Source organism: Hemicordylus capensis, chromosome 6 (assembly GCF_027244095.1).
Source record: "Hemicordylus capensis ecotype Gifberg chromosome 6, rHemCap1.1.pri, whole genome shotgun sequence".
In the NCBI taxonomy this organism is placed as follows: domain Eukaryota; kingdom Metazoa; phylum Chordata; class Lepidosauria; order Squamata; family Cordylidae; genus Hemicordylus; species Hemicordylus capensis.
Genome location: NC_069662.1, coordinates 98,286,581 through 98,303,725, shown reverse-complemented (window position 1 = coordinate 98,303,725; position 17,145 = coordinate 98,286,581). Strand labels below are relative to the sequence as shown.

Sequence of the window (17,145 nt, the reverse complement as noted above, 5' to 3'; positions counted from 1 at the left end):
TAACCTACCTCACAGGGTTGTTGTGAGGATAAAAATAACCATCTACACCACTCTGAGCTCCTCGGAGGAAGAGCGGGAGATAAGTACAAAATACAATAAATATTTAAATCACTAGTGAGGGGCAATTTGGCCATTCTATCCCCGTGCAATAATGCGGCAGAGAGATGACAAACTAGGTTATGGGGAGGGGGGGAGATGTGTGCATACACAACCCTCTTCACTCAATGGAGGGTTCCGTTGACTCTATCATCTAAACCAAACTGATTGTCTAGTCATGGAATTCATGAATCTTTGTTCACCACAAGCTGAAAAGCCCTCAGCCATGTTCCCAAGTTTCATAGGAGTTATTCAAGTCTAAAGGGATTTTAGGACCAAGTGTTGGAACCGTAACTACTCTTGTTTCTTCAACAAATCCTGTAAATAGGTTTTGTGGATTGTTGTAGTGTTAATCCAGTATTGTATTGACCGGTTTCCATCAGCGCTGTGATGTTGCTTAGCAACAAGCATTTTCTCTTTCCCCTGCCGTAAGTTTGTAATGACAAGAAAAGGAAAAGGAGCAAAATAGGAAGGGGGAAAAACTGACATTCTAAAATATATTTATTAGACTGTCACTTTGTGCAGGGCCTCTAGAAAACATGATCATTCTTGTTCTGGTCTATCTATGGCAGGATGGACCACCTACTACTCCAACAGATTTCTCAAGCCCCATTCTCTCATTCCTCTCGTACAGCCAGTGGCTGCATAGAGCAGGGAGTGGGACCACAACCACTGCCGTGCCCCTCATGTTATGCCTGCTGGCCATGCCTACCTTCCATATATATATATATGCATTTGACTGAACAGATGGAAGGCTCCAATGCACACACAGCTATGGATGTGTGGGAGTTTCCATGCAATCCACAACCCTATACAATTTTCTGGATCATATGGAAGGGCCTACACATGTATGGCTGTGTGTGGACAGGGGACCTTTTCATCTGAATGTACAGACAACAGGGGTATGATCAGTGAACACAGTTGTGAAGGAAGCCCCCACTAGAGCCTAGGTAATTTCACTCACTCACCCATGCTCCAATGAGATGTCCGGTAGTTGCTGCCACCATTCTCTGCTTCCAGAGAGGACTCAGTCTGGGTCTGAAACCCGCTTTGAAGATCCCCTCTATCATTACAGAGCAGGAGCCAGGGTGTGGTTCCCTGTTCAGGTAAGTTTCCTTTTTAAGTAGCTCAACCAAGCAGTCAACTCATGGGGAGCAGCAACTCCAGAGTTCCTGAGCACACACACATACACACACAGAGATTGTCCTCCTCTCTAAAATATTACTTTATTAATCTACAGGAAAAGTGGGTAGAGGAGTAGGTAGCCATTAGTAAAAATAAAGCAAAAGTCATTTCTAGCTCCTAACACATTCTAAAGTCTAAGCAAAACACTTGCATATCTGGGTGACGGGTGGTCCAGCAAATAGATGGAAAGTGGCTGACGCCTTAACAAATGCAAAACAACACTTTTAAAAGAGTTTCTTAGGTAAAGCACCTGGAGGGGCGGTGAGCCCTTCCACCAATCCAAGGTAGATCACAAAGGCCCAGGTTGACAGCTCCTCGGCCAATGAGGGGGTGAGGTGCCCTGGTGGGTAGAGGTGACTGGAAGCCTGACACCTGTCCAGAGTTCAAAGAGTTTTCTACCCTCTCCCCAGGATAGGGGAAGTGCAAAGTGTCCATTTCTCCTGCGTAAAACAGGATTAGGCCATTGGTGCAGGGCAGGTCCTGTGGATGCTGTAGATGGGGTGTTCGCACTTTCAGCAGGATAATGGAAGCTAACTCCCATCAAGCACCTGGTCCCTTCACAACAGTCCTCCACTCCTGCTCCCCCTCAATGTGCATTCATTTATCATGTGGGGGGAATAAATGAATACAACTAGAATCTAACTACATTTTATACAAAGGTGCAGTGGATTGAATAAACTGGGGTTCAGATCTCAGCTCATTCAAGGAGCTCACTGGCTGGCCTTGGGCAGATCACTATCTCTTGGTCAAGGGCTGTTGTGAGGATAAAATCCCCTGGATACCTTCTTGGAGGAAGTGCAATATATAAATGGGATGCATAGAATCCTTGTCATGTAAGAAATAATTGTACAAAAATTTTGAATGTCTGAATTGTGTGGGCCAACTCACCCAAATATCTGTGAGATGGAAGAGCCACCAGAGGGTGACTTCTTTCCAGTCATATGAAAATATCCAGTGGTCCACTATTCCACACACCACTCTGTCTTGCCATGGTATGTGTTCAATTGCTCTCTGGGCAAGGGGGATGGAAGGAATCTTAGCCCTTGTTTGTAGGCTGGAGTTGGGGAGGGGATAAGGATCATCCCTCAGTTGTGCTGCACTTTAAAAGACAGCCCAGCTGCAGGGAGGATAGATACATACACACACCCCCAGCTCCAAGCTGAAGAGAGGGGCTAGGGCATATGGTTTATGGTTTGGTTAAAGGTAAAGTGTGCTGCCAATTTCGACCCCTGGCGCCCACAAAACCCTGTGGTTTTCTTTTGATAGAATACAGGAGGGGTTTAAAATTGCCTCCTCCCGTGCAGTATGAGATGATGCCTTTCAACATCTTATATCGCTGCTGCCTGATATAGTACCAGCGGGGATTTGAACTGGCAACCTTCTGCTTGTGAGTCGAGCATTTCCCCACTGTGCCACTAGGTGGTTTGGTTACTGGGCTCCAAATACCTCAGTAGCCCTGTACCAAAACAAGCCTCCCCTCCTCCCCACTCTTCCTAGAAGGAAAAGCTGGGGCTTGATGCTGGAGACTCATAATAGACTCATAATAGATGCATAGACTCATAATAAAAGCCTTGGTGTCCGTCCGTGGACACGAAGGCGTGTGTCCGTGCCTCCCTCGGCCGTTCTGGGCATGCGCAGAGCGCATGCCCAGAACAGGCCGAGGCAGAAACGGAGACAGGAACCAGGCAGCCATGTTGGTTGCTTCGCCCGGCCGCGGAAAGGCCAGAAGCGGCCGCCGCGAAGCCGGGGAAGAGGCGGCGGGGAAAATTGGCTGAGGCGGCGGCAGAGCCGCCGCCTCGCCCAGAGGAGACGGAGACCAGGACCGGGGGCGAAGTGGAGGCCGTAAAAAAAAAAATTGCTGCCGCGGTCGCCGCCGCCGCCCGCCCTCCCTCCCTCCCAACTGCCGATACCTCCTTACCCCGGCCCACGTCAGTCGGGCGAAGAAAGTCCTTAATTTAAGAGGGAGAGAGGAGCTCGCAAACAGAGCTCCTCTCTGTGCAAAGGCTCTGCCCGAACTGGCACTATGGGCGCAAAGGACGCAATAGGCTGTAAAACCAATCAAAGTAGGGGCCTCATGTAGATCCCCAAGGAGGGCATTCCACAGATGCACCACCTCACCAAGTTGGCCCTGCTCTTGGAACTGGCCAACTGAATTTGGGTAAGTGGGGGGCCAGAAAACCCAAAGCAACCAGAAGAGAAGGGCACTGTGCTTCATATCTGTTGTAGACCTGGAGATTCTTGGGTGCTGCCAGCTGCTCTGCAATTTCATTAAAGACCTGACACACACAGCCTGTGTAATCACCAGTAAAACATATTTTAACATTGTGCTCACTTGGAACTTAGCAGCTAGATCTGTATAGATTTTGTACAATATGAGCTTGAATCAAATATGCCATTATTATTCATTAGGACTAGTCACATGAATGAAATTATTTGTGGACTCATACCCAGTGAAATGATCAACTTATTTTCCCCCGTCATACAGAAAAGGGAGACAAGCTGTAACATCAATAATTAATTTGCTTGAGTCATACAATGTAAATATAGATCACTGTGTTTATAAGCATGTTTCTGCAATAGAAAGATGAAATCCAGCAACATTATAATCAATGGAAAGTTTTGCCTTCAATAGAAACCTGATGAGCAAAGCAATTTGCAACAGCACTCTGCCAACCTAGTCTCCTCCCTTATTTGTGTGGATTCTCAATTCCTTGGCATAAACTCAGGGAACAGGGATTGATTAGCAGGCTATCAAAGAGTGAAAGAACAAACAAATTAACAAATAACAAAAAAACCACACCCATCCCCATCTTCCATAGTCAACTTGTGGAAGAGTTAACTCTTCTATTCAATTCTCTGGACGAGAGAGAGAGAGAGAGAGAGAGAGAGAGAGAGAGAACACACACACATATAGGCAACCTGGTCAAAAACATGGCTCTTGAGTATTATGCCAGTGACCCTTTCCTAATAGACTGTTCTGTGCCTTGATTTTGTGGGGGAAGAACTACATGTTACAAGAAACTGGATTTCAGCTGAAAACTACAGCTGCCCTGTACTGAGGTGTCCCCCTTCCCCTTTGTACCACATAGTAAAACTCAGCCTGTGTTCTAAGACCACCATGCTGTGTGTTTTCTTGTCCCTACCCCATAGAAAAATGGCTTCTTTTGGCAGTGGTGGGGAAATGAACAGCATGAGGATAGCAGGACAGAGGGTGAGTTGTACAAAAGAGGGAGAACTCAGCATGGTGCAGCTGTTTTGGGCAGCAACCCCATATTTCCTGTAACTTGTAATTCTGCCTTCATGCCGCCCACAATCAGTTATAGATCAGCCCACACCGAAGCTGGTTTGATGCTCTGGGGGTATTCAGTAAACACAATAGGGTGGATGGTAGAGAAACTTGCTTAGCAGAAGTCATGACACCAATAGTATGCATTATATTAAATTTGTGTCTAGATGGTAATGGGCAGGTGGCACTATTTCTAGTAGGGTGTGCAGAACTGCTTCAAATCAAACTTGGTTCGATTCGAACTGGCCATTTTGACCAGTTTGAGCTCGAACTGGATCCAATGATTCCCTTTTACAAGCAAAGGGAAATCCCTAGGAACTAAAAGGGGTTGAGAAGGGTGGGTGGGAGGTCACCTCATCAGCCAGGCCCGTGCTGGGGGGGGAGCACCAATGGGGCCTAGAGGAGCTACAACCAGCCCATCACCGCCACGGAACCGCTGCCACCCCTAAGATGACCTCCCACCTGCCAGCGGTTCGGCTCAAATTCATTTCAAATTTGAACCGAACCACTTGGAATGGTTCCGTGCACACCCCTAATTTCTAGCATTTTGCTAATAGAGACATTTTATCAGTGGAAAAGCTAACCTTAAAAGTATGATTGGCAATGTGTTTACAGCATGCTCCTGCACCTTCAAGATCATTTGGATATGCAGAATGTAAGCTAGCAAAACATTCCCTTTCATTTTAGCTCCAAGGCAAGAGAATTATTGTTATTATGCAATTATATAGAGCTGTAGGGACACATTGGGATGCCTCAATGGCATAGTTTGTAATGATTCAAGATTATTCAAGATGGCAGATGCATGAACCTTTGAGACACGTGGGCTAACTTGTGGACTGTCTAACTGATTTGAACCAAATTTGGTACAGTTTTAGTGAGTGACACATACACCTCAATTGTGTAGGATGATGTCACCCACCCCATTGCAAGATGGCAGATGTGCGAATGTTTAAGGCTGAATTGGGCTAATGGGAGGATGGTAATTCTCAATTAAGATTATAGTGAAAGGAAAGTAGGCAGATTAGTTCTTACCAGAACAACTTGTTTTTTTAAAAGCAGCAGGGATACCTTTTAGAGAGGGCAGGGGGCAATCACTTCTTCACACTATCACAACTTATCTCCCTGCCAGGGAAAGCTTCACCAGCTAAATGCCTATGCTGCTGGAGGCATAGGGCCAGTTAATAAATAAATGACAACTCCAATTGCTGGGTGTGTGTTTGTGTCTATCTAATCAAAGCTATTTGTCTTCAGCATGCATACCTCACATATAGGCCCACTGAACTAAGCCTTTCAATGGGATAGAGCCTGGGGCATAGTGAAAAGAAGCCTGAAACATGGGGGAGGTGATTGTCTACTGCCTATTTGTCCTGAGCAGATAACATTGTTAAGGTGATTCTCAGGTACAAATAGACTGTAAACAGTCTCACAAACCGCTTAACACACTGTTTGCTCGCAATTTAGCTGGAATGTGACTATAAAGGGGCCTTTGAGCCTTGCTGAATATAGATATAGATATAGATATAGATATAGATATAGATATAGATATAGATATAGATATAGATATATCCCCACCCCTCTTCTGAAATGGTGCCCTTTTTGAAATGGCTTTCCCTACTGCAGCAAGTTACCATGCTCAGACCTTGTGTGAGAAGCCAATAGTATGGCCCTGGATCATTTGATTGATTAAGTGCTGTCAAGTCAGTGTCGACTCTTAGCGACCACACAGATAGATTATCTCCAGGATTATCTGTCTTCAACTTGACCTTTAATGTCTCTCAGTGGTGCATTCAAGTCCATCCACCTTGCTGCTGGTCGTCCTCTTCTCTTTCCTTCAACTTTTCCCAGCATTATTGACTTCTCAAGGGAGCTGAGTCTTCACATAATGTGTCAGAAGTATGATAGTTTGAGCCTTGTCATTCATTCCTTGAGTGAAAATTCTGGATTGGTTTGTTCTATGATCCATTTGTTTGTTTTCCTGACTGTTCAGGTACCCTCAAAAGTCTTCTCCAACACCAATGTTCAGAAATGTCAATACTTTTTCTATCTTGCTTCTTCAAAGTCCAGCTTTCACATCCATAGAGTGTCATGGTCCAAACGAATCTAATCTTTGTAGGTATAGACATGTCACGGCATCTAAACATCCTTTCCAAGTCCTTCATTGCGACCCTACCAAGTGCTAGTCTGTGGTGTATTTCTTTACTGCTAGATCCTTTACAGTTGATGGCCGATCCTAAAAGGCAGACGCTATCCGGTATCCACCACTTCAATGTCTTCATTATCAATTCTGAGGCTGGTTGCTGTAACCATTGTCATCAGTTTAGTCTTCTTTACATGTAGTCATAGTCCCATTTTTAAACTGTGCTCCTTGACTTGCATTACTAGAGCTTGCAGAACATCCGCATTCTCAGATTTCAGAGTAGTGTCACCAGCGTAGCGCAGGTTATTGATGTTTCTTCCTTCAACTTAAAACCACGCTCATCTTCTTCCAATCCAGCTTCTCTCAGTATATGTTCAGAATATAAATTGAATAAATAAGATGAAAGTATACAGTCTTGTCTTACTCCTTTGCTGATCTGGAACCAGTCTGTTTCACCATGTTCCATCTGGACTGTGGTTTCCTGTCCTGTGTATAGGTTTCTCATGTGAACAATGAGATGTTCTGGGACGCCCATTTTCCTAAGGATATTCCATAATTTGACGTGGTCAATGCAATCAAAGGCTTTTCTGTAGTCAATAAAGCACATATTAACTTCTTTCTGGTATTCTTTGGCTTTCTTAATTATCCAGTGTGCATCAGCAATGATGTCTCTTGTTCCTCGGCCTTTTCTGAAACCAGCATGAATATCCGACATTTCCCTTTTGACGTAGGGCTCTAATCTGTGTTGGATGTTCCTGAGCATTATTTTGCTAGCATGTGAAATTAAGGCTATTGTGTAATGGTTTGCGCAATCTGTTAAAGTCTCCTTTCTTTGGTATGGGTATATAGACTGACCTCTTCCAATCTGTTGGCCACTGTGTCGTTCTCCAAATTTGCTGGCATAGTTTAGTTAGAGCCTTGACTGATTCATTTATTGACTGGATCATTAATGGCTCTGCATATTATGGCACTGGATCAAGATTAGTGCTAAAAAGAACACACACACACACACACACACACACACACACACACACCAGGAAGGACTTAAATCAACCACTTGAGCCATTTTTAACTTTCCATATAGAAGTGTTTTTTCACCCTCGCATGCATTTGGAAAGTGTAATTATGCTTTGAGTGGAGATGTAGGAACCTGTAGGAGGAAATGACAGCTTGTAGATTCTAAAAGGAGGTGATAAGGTCCTAAGAATATTTAAGACAAACACTGAATATTTTATTGGTACTTAATTCCAAGACATTTCACATTGCCAAAGCAGAAATGCAATGCATGCCCCACCCTATACACACACACACACAAAACAAAAACACACACACTTATTTTTAAACTACTTTCTTCTGTGTACTCCAGCCCAAAATTATACATGGCAGTGGTAGAACTGCGTTAGGTATTTTAACACCAATTCATATGTAAAACAAGGGATGGCATGCCCTCTAACACTCCACAGATGAATACAGGGACATTCCTGGGCATCTTTGTGGGGACCAAGGCTCTGTGGGGACCATCTGGCAGCCCAGGGTCATGGCTGGTTAGACAATGAGTCAGGTGGTGAGGGGGCAGAAGGAACAGACACAAAGGGCACAACACACACACACACACACACACACACACACCATTAGCCACTTTCAAAGGTGGGCTGGATGAGGATCAACAAACTGAAGCTTGATTCAGAATCCCAGTGAGACTGAGATGCTTTCAGTCAGTGGTAGGAGAAGAAAGTGCAGAGGAGGAGTGCTGAGCTAGAGTGTCCCCACTCTACTAGCACCGTACTCTACTTACTCCCCTCCGTTCCCTTCCTCTGTGGTTTTTAAAAATGCCAAAGTTGGGGTCAAAGGAGAGGGAGAGCAGTGGTGCTGCTGGGTAAGTCTGGAGGGCCACTAGAGGCAGCAGATTACTGGAAGTAGTCAGTGAGCAATCCACTGCCTGAGGTGGCCACATCACCCAATCTCATTAGCAGATCAGCCCTGTGTGGGAGGAGAGTATTCTGGCAACTGGCTATGGATATTTCTGTTCTGTTGACAGTCATAGCATGACCAGTTGTACTGTGCAGTGTGGCTCTGCAATTGCATAGAAATGTACATTTCCTGCTCACAGTTCAACTGCTAAGGTTCTTATCATGTTGCCAATGGTTTTTACAACTGTTTCTGCTTTTTCATTTGCTTTGGGCCAGAGAGATATAATTTGCCTCTGAGCAAATCCTATCTAATTTGCAAACGCTGAAAACTCCACAGAAAAGGCAAGCCATTACCTGTTCTGAGTGTGTCTGGGATTTCAAAAGTATCTGCTTCACCTGATGGGGATTGTGAAATCCACCACTATGGACAGTCAGGAGTACTCCTCCTAACAGCCAGCAGGTTGTCAAATGCAAAGGGCCTACTAAAATTTGCATGTGCTTTTTGACCATGGTCTTTAGGGTAATGCGGACATTCTGAGCGGCTGCATTATTTTATGAGGTTAGCAATAAGACAGGACAGGCAACCTTTGCACTGCTTGGCTACCATTACATCTATCAGTGGAAAGAACACCTTTGCTCATTGTAGCTTTTCTTTTAAATTCTTTAATGTTCATCTTGAAGAAAGTGTGTGGCCCTCATTTTTATAAAGTTTGTGGTATGATTAGTTTGGTTCCCCTCAAAGGAGGACCACTCCAGAAGGAACTACAATTCCCAGGCATCCCTGCACACCTCCATGTCCCGTCCCCCCACCACATGCCCTCCAGGCATCATCACACACCCTCCCGGAACCCCTGCATGCTCCCATCCTCCGTAGCACAGGTACGGGGTTCCAATACAAAAGATTCTCCTCCTGCAGGTATTATATGTGCTTATTGCACCAGAACATCTGCCCCCACATGAACTCCTGCTAACTTGGCACAGAGGCACCTTTTAACATGGTGATTCTCTTTATTTAGCAGGGGAGAGTAACTGGCCCTATTCACCCCCAGCACAGTACTTCCAGTGACTGTTGCTGGTGTCTATCTTATGTTTCTTTTTAGATTGTGAGCCCTTTGGGGACAGGGAACCATCTTATTTATTTATTATTTATCTGTGTAAACCGCCCTGAGCCATTTTTGGAAGGGCGATATAGAAATCAAATTAATAATAATAATAATAATAATAATAATAATAATAATGCGGGCGGGAAAGGGGTATTGGCATACCCAGTACCTGTCCCTGCACAAGCCTGTGAAATATGCCCTTACAACTGTGCTTGCTAATTTTCCTTTCATAACTTGTAAAAGTATTCTCTTGTTTCTTGTCCAATTTCCACTCTACATGTTTCTTGGTTAAGTATTTTAGTGTCTGTATGAGTGTCGAATAGACAGGGATGAACCTTGAGGCACAATTGGTTAGTCCTAGTAGGTATCTGATCTCACTTACATTGATTGGTGTATTTTGCTGTTTGACTGGCTAGTGTTGAAATCCCAACTTTTAGAAAACATGTATCCATATAGTTCTAGAAAAACTTTGTTGAATTCATGCCTTCTTCAGATTGTCTTTCCCAGTTGCTGAAATACTGCTTTCAATTTTAAAAAACATGCTTTTTCTGAGATTTGCTATATATGTCAATGACATTAAGATTTTTCACTCTGGGGAATGGTGAGAATGATTCACAAATAACATTCTGAAATATCTCTGTTATTGATATCCCATAAGTGAGTGTGTTGTACCAGGCCAATATGGATGGAGAATGTAGTAATGAATTTGGATCTAGCTCCAGTGGATACCACCATACATGCTTGGAGAATACTTATAAACCATTGGGTCCAGAAACATACTCTCTATTGTTAGCATGGTATATCTCTCTGTGATTATTGCTTGATTAGCCTTTTACATGACTACACAGAGGTGTTCTTCATCTGAGCTTTTGAACTTAGACTCTACAACAACAGGTGACACCTATAGTCTAAAGACTTTAAACTTTAACCCAAAGTATTTCAGTGAGTAGTATGCATACCCCTGGAAGTACGTGAAACACAGGCAGGGGGAATGGGACAAGGAGGAAGAGCCCAGTGAGGAAGATGGAGAGAGAGTGCCTGCTTGCCTTTGCTGCTTGGTCTTTATTGTTGGTAATTGCCTAGAAATAGAAAAAGTTATTGCACCCTTAGTGGGAAAGGTGGCAACACTATCCAAACTAGATTGGACATCTGTTGCATCATGGCCCTCTGTACACAGTCTGTTTGTACACACCATTGGCACACATTACTGTAAATATAAAATCAACTGCTTAAATTTTTCAGAAGTTAGGGAGTGCTTGCTACTTAAAAGGTTAATAAGCACTGCTTTAACCCACTCTATCATTTTCAGTGCTTTCAATCTTTCTACTAATGGCACAATGGGGAAGTTACTTGCCTAGGGAGCAAGAGGTTGCTGGTTCGAATCCCCACTGGTATGTTTCCCAGCCTATGGGAAACACCTATATCTGGCAGCAGCAATATAGGAAGATGCTGAAAGGCATCATCTCATACTGAGCAGGAGATGGCAATGGTAAACCCCCTCCTGTATTCTACCAAAGAAAACCACAGGGCTCTGTGGCCACCAGGAGTTGACACTGACTCGACAGCACAACTTTACCTTTACTACTACTACTACTACTACTACTACTACTTATATACTACTTTTCAACAGAAGTTCTCAAAGCAGTTTACATAGGAAAAGTAAATAAAATAAGATGGCCCCTCATCCCCGGGCTCACAGTCTAAAAAGGAATATAAGGTAGACATGATCAATAGCCACTGGAGGAATGCTGTGCTGGGGCTGGATAGAGCCAGTTGCTCTCCCCCTACTAAATACAAGGGAATCACCACTTCAGAAGGTGCCTCTTTGCCCAGTTAGCAGCTACACATCCTCCTATTTTCTAAGATGGAATAGTATGTGTCTACATAGCTGTATGTAGGACCAACCCTCTAATAAGGCCCAGTGGGATGGTCACCTCAGGTGACAAATTACTGGGATGGCACTGAGGCAACAGGGCAGCTGCTGCTGCCACCTCCACCAACTTGCCTCCCTCCCTCCTGTTGTTGCTCCCTCTTGTTGCTCCAATGGTGGTCTACCCACCACCATTGGAGCAGCTCTTCATCAAGAGGTAACAAAGAGCTGGTCTGAATCCTCTGAGTCCTCCTTCGAGCTGCTGGCCATGGAAAGGATCAGTGGGCGAAGAGGAAATTTGGAGGGGGGAGGTCCTCAAGGAGATGCACTACTCTCCCTTCTTTTCCTCTCCTCCCCCTAATACTGTACAATATATGCTTTGTGGAATCAGGTAGCAGCAGCTATAGTTGCCTTGAAGAAAAAGTAGGAGGGGGCAAGCAGTTCAGGGTGACATTTGCCATTTGATACCCTGCCTTAGGCATGCTGAGGCCTTGGGCCCCCTCCTTGAAATCTGTCTGCATGCTCTTTGCATAATTCTTCAGCATTGTTGTTGCTTACTTTGTGAAGAATCTTCAGCTGAATAGCTGTCTCATACCCTAGCAGTGAGCTTGCATTTTCTTCAGCTATGTAGAAGACTGCCACACTCTCTCTGTTTTTAGATTTTACCACAATACTATGCTTGCCTTTAATTTGTACCTTCTCCTTGGAGCCATATGTCAATACCACAGTGGTTGTGTGTTCAAGTACCAGATACTTCTGCAGACATCGGTTGCTTTCTCTAGAATATCGATAGTCGCTCCTGTATCACAAGCAATTTTAGTGCCTCCCATGTAAATAGTTATTTTAGATTGCTGTCTCTATATTCTTCTTCACTGCTCAGTTTTTATGAGATGGTTTGTATCTAATTTATTTACTTGGAGTTTTGGCTTGTTAGTTCCTGTTTTTCTTCCACCTGCATACTTGAGCAAAATGATTCTCCCCACCCCACACCCCAAACTGCAGTATTTTTCTCTTGCAGGTCATGCATTTTTATAGGGATAGCTGTCACCACTGAAGAAGCAAAAACAGCTTTCTCCCAGCTTCTCAATTTGTTTGCTTTATCCCATTTTGAGTCTGAAGCTTATTGATCTTTTTAAAGGGTTGATCAGACTTTATTACAGTGCATTGCTTATCACTGGCACTTCAACCGTTCCATGGAGCATGCCAGACTTAGCAGTTCTGTGAGTGTACTATTGCTATCACCAGCCCTTGCTTTCTCTCTCAGGTTTAATTGCAATGCTATATGATCTGTGACTTGATATCTCTATTCGCACAGTTAATGCTAAGTGCCCCTTAACCTGGCTCATACACTGTCACTGTAGGATGCTGATTTGTTTGCTTAAACTCATATATTCCAAGTATAGGCCAAACTACATGTGACGACAGCAGACCCATGCATCAGGACTGGGTCATACCAAATCCTTGTAAATAGCAATAGCAATAGCAATAGCACTTACATTTATATACCGCTTTATAGCCAGAGCTCTCTAAGCGGTTTACAATGATTTAGCATATTGCCCCCAACATTCTGGGTACTCATTTTACCGACCTCGGAAGGATGGGGGGAGGGGATGTTGGGGAAAATTTAAAATGCAGCATGGATGGGTAAGAGAGGAAGCTGAGCTCTCCCCCCCCCCAACTTTTTAAAGTTGTTTTCTTCTGACTGGGAGCCCCACCTCCATTAAAAGTAAAGGTAAAGTGTGCCTACTACCGGCAACCTTCTGCTTGTTAGTCAAGCATTTCCCCGCTGTGCCACTTAAGGTGACTCCCCATTAAAAGTAGCTAAACATTGTTTTGAGCGGGGAAAGAAAGGGTTCAGCTCCTCCCTTATGCCTACGTTATGCTTTAAAGCTGCTACTACCCACCTTTGTGGTGATTCAGCACAACCTCTTTGGGGTCATGCCATGTCACATCAAACAAACATCTTGGTGTTTGTTTTGGGTTAAAAATGATCCGTGAGGCACTTTAAAGATGCTTGGAATTAGCAATAGCAATAGCAATAGCACTTACATTTATATACCGCTTTATAGCCGGAGCTCTCTAAGCGGTTTACAATGATTTAGTATATTGCCCCCAACATTCTGGGTACTCATTTTACCGACCTCGGAAGGATGGAAGGCTGAGTCAACCTTGAGCCCCTGGTCAGGATCAAACTTGTAACCTTCTGGTTACAGGGCAGCAGTTTTACCACTGCGCCACCAGGGGCTCTTTCATCTTCATCCCCTATGTTGGGGAATGTGTCGAATACATCCTAGGCTGCAATCCTATACAATGCACAGTTACCTGGGAGGAAGTTCCACTCAACCCAGTGAGACTTGCTTCCAAGTAAACATTATTTTTTACATTTACATTTATATCCCACTCTTCCTCCAAGAAGCCCAGAGCGGTGTACTACATACTTAAGTTTCTCTTCACAAAAACCCTGTGAGGTAGGTTAGGCTGAGAGAGAAGTGACTGGCCCAGAGTCACCCAGCAAGTATCATGGCTGAGTGGGGATTTGAACTCGGTTCTCCCCAGTCCTAGTCCAGCACTCTAACCACTACACCATGCTGGCTGTAATATGCATAAAACAGGGCTGCACCACTTCTCTAGTGCAACACAAGAACAAAGTTCTATTCCTGGTATTAGAATTTTAACCTCGTATATCTCTTCACTTGTGATACACAAAGCAATTGGGGTTGTTGTCTCTCTTCACTCCCTTGCCAAGCATACTGCTTCTTGAGAAGAACTGCTCGGACTCTCTTAATTGTGTCAAACACTAAAAACAAACAAAACTGCAGTCATCTATTCTTTGTGGTATAGCAAACGCTGGGGGGGGGGGCATCATCGCAGCAAGCTCCTCCTTAACCTACGCACATTCACTTAAGCTGCTCTAGTCCTCACTTCTGGTGTGTAAGAGCTTCCTTCTCTTACAACAACAGGCCCTCTTTAGACATCCTCTGTAGACAACACTTCTCTCCAGGGGTGTAGCTAGAGGAGAGGAGGCCCGTGTTCACACCTCTCCGGCAGCCCTTCAGAATGAGGGAGATTATGAAGAAAATAGGGAGAGGTGGAGCTGGGGGCCCCTCAGGGGCTCAAGGAACCGAGTTCTTTGAACCCATCCACTCAATTATAGCTACACCCCTGCTTCTCTTCCTCCCTCCTCCTTCCCTCTCTGAGGAGAATGGTTTGCTGCTTTGTTGAAGCATAAAGTATATTTGATTAAAACAAAAAATAACGTTTCCCTTGAGGAACAGGCACAGCGATTGCAGCATTAGCTCACCTTGCTGAAAATATTAGAAGAAACTATTTAATATTTCAGATAAAAGCTTTATTGGATTAATGGTATTAAGTGAGTTACTTTAGATTTATTGGCTAGCACTATGTAGGAGAACGTGTGCACACATATCTTTCTCTGTGTGTATATATGTGTGTGTGTGTGTTTGTGTGTGTGTGTGTGTGTGTGTGTGGAGAGAGAGAAAGAGAGAGAGAGAGCGCTAGCTGCCTGGGCCTCACTGACTGACAGGACTGACTGACATGAAACTCCCAGACCAAAACGCAAAAGATAGAAACATTCTGTTTTCACAGGTAGGTTCAAGACCTTGTACAGACCACCAAAAAAATCCAGTACCCAGGAAAAATTCATTACTTTCATGAAAAATCCAGGAAAATTCTCCCATTGAGAAGCAAGGGGAATGAGCTCTCATACAGCTAGAATAAGACTCGTCACAACCAGATAAAAAGTTAAGATGCTTGCAAACTCCGAGCTCTCACTGACTGACTGACTGACATAAAACTCCCAGACCAAACCATGAAAGACAGAAACATGCCATTTTTGCAAGTAGGCTCTAGACCTCGCCCAGATTACCAAAGAAACCCCAAACACCGGAAAAATGTATTAATGCCCCAGAAAAATGTAGGAAAACTTTCCCATTGGACAGAATAGGTCATGAGACTTCATAGTTATAGGAAAAAACAAGAGTGACTGTGACATAAAATGTTAATGTGCTTGCAGACTGCAAGCTATTTTACTAGAGTGAGTGTGTGTGCATGGACACATGTGCACTCACACATACAACTTGTAAAAGTAAAATGAGCTTGCAATTTGCAAGCATTCCTCCTACACCACATGACCAACAAGACCTCCCTTCACTCGTTGCTAGTTGATGTGCAGAAGAGTTTATCTCTTTAGAAAAGGGTATTTATATCTCCAGCATTTCTTGTAAGCTTTCTTGTGTTTTTCTATTTCTTAACTGGTTTTTGTGGAAATCTGACACAGATTGAAATGCAGTGAACTGGAAAAATATTGCTTGTTTGTTGCTTCATAATTCAGTAAAAGTCTGGACTTTCTGTCTCTAAAAGTACCCAAGAAAACTGCCAGAATTTATCAGAAGGTATCATTCCCCATGCTTTTCTAATGGGAGAGTTTTCCCGCATTTGTTTCCTCTCTTATTCTGTGTGTTGGTGTCAAGGTGCATGTGCAAGTCTACTGTCATTTTCTGGCCAGCTTTTGCAGCAGCGAGGAGGGAAATTGAATGTTTCGTCTCTCACTTGTGTGAGAGAGAAAACAGTCCATCCACCTGCCCGCTGCCACAAGAGCCAGCTGGGAAATGGCAGTAGTAGCAGTGGCAAGAGGAGGCACAGGCAAAAGGTGGAGGAAAGAGGCAATGGCAAGGCAGGGGGTGGCATGGGGCGGGGGGCTAGTGTCAGCCCCCACATGACAATGGAAGGGAGTGGGGGGCTTGGCAGAGCGGCAGAGGTGACACATGAGGGGCCCTCAGCAGCTCCTCACGAGCAGGCACTTGTGTACTTTGAACAGGTCTGCACAATTACAGTTTAATCTGTTTTGATTATATATCATTTCTTCACTTTTCCTCGTGTCTTCTTGGGTCTTGGGATTCTTGACAGCCAGTACCATCTAAAAGGACCCACGTCTATGAATGTGAGGATTTTTGGAGCCCTCGATTATTCCTGGTTGCAGGGATTTTGGAGGTGTCAAAAATCTCTTACAACGCCCCTGCTGGCATCATCTCAAACTGTGCGGGAGATAGCAGTGGTAAACCCCTCCTGTATCCTACCAACAACAACCACAGGGCTCTGTGGTCGCCAGGAGTCAACACCGACTCAACGGCACAACTTTACCTTTACCTGTTGTTCACATGTACACCTTTTTGTATGAATGACTGTAAATGCTTTAAAAAGGTGAACCTGGGTACAAGTCTCCTCAAATACAGAAAAGAGACTGTAAATGTACAGCTATGTACATTTGGAAATGTACATACATTACATAATGTGTAAATAGGGCATATGTTGAACTGATATCTGGCAGAAAATGATTGATCAGCTCTGATGGCCTTTGCTGGTAGGCCTTTTGCTTGCATACCTTTGCTGGTAGAATATCTATTGCTTCCCTGGATTTTACTGGCTTGATTGTTGTAATCCAGAAACCAAAGGGGAATTCCCTGAAAATGGAGAAACAAAAAAGATAAAAATTTAGAGTGCCTAGAAAAAAATATTCTTTTATTGGCCTAGCACTTTAG

At 44.1% G+C, this 17,145-nt stretch overlaps 1 long non-coding RNA gene across 1 annotated transcript in view; it reads right to left on the bottom strand.

The window, feature by feature from the left end:
• LOC128332013 (uncharacterized) overlaps positions 1-17,145 on the bottom strand; it is a 69,581-nt gene that overhangs the window by 23,856 nt on the left and 28,580 nt on the right. The window contains exon 2 of the long non-coding RNA XR_008310510.1: positions 16,989-17,067. This is a non-coding gene — a long non-coding RNA (uncharacterized LOC128332013). The remainder of the gene's footprint in view (positions 1-16,988; positions 17,068-17,145) is intronic.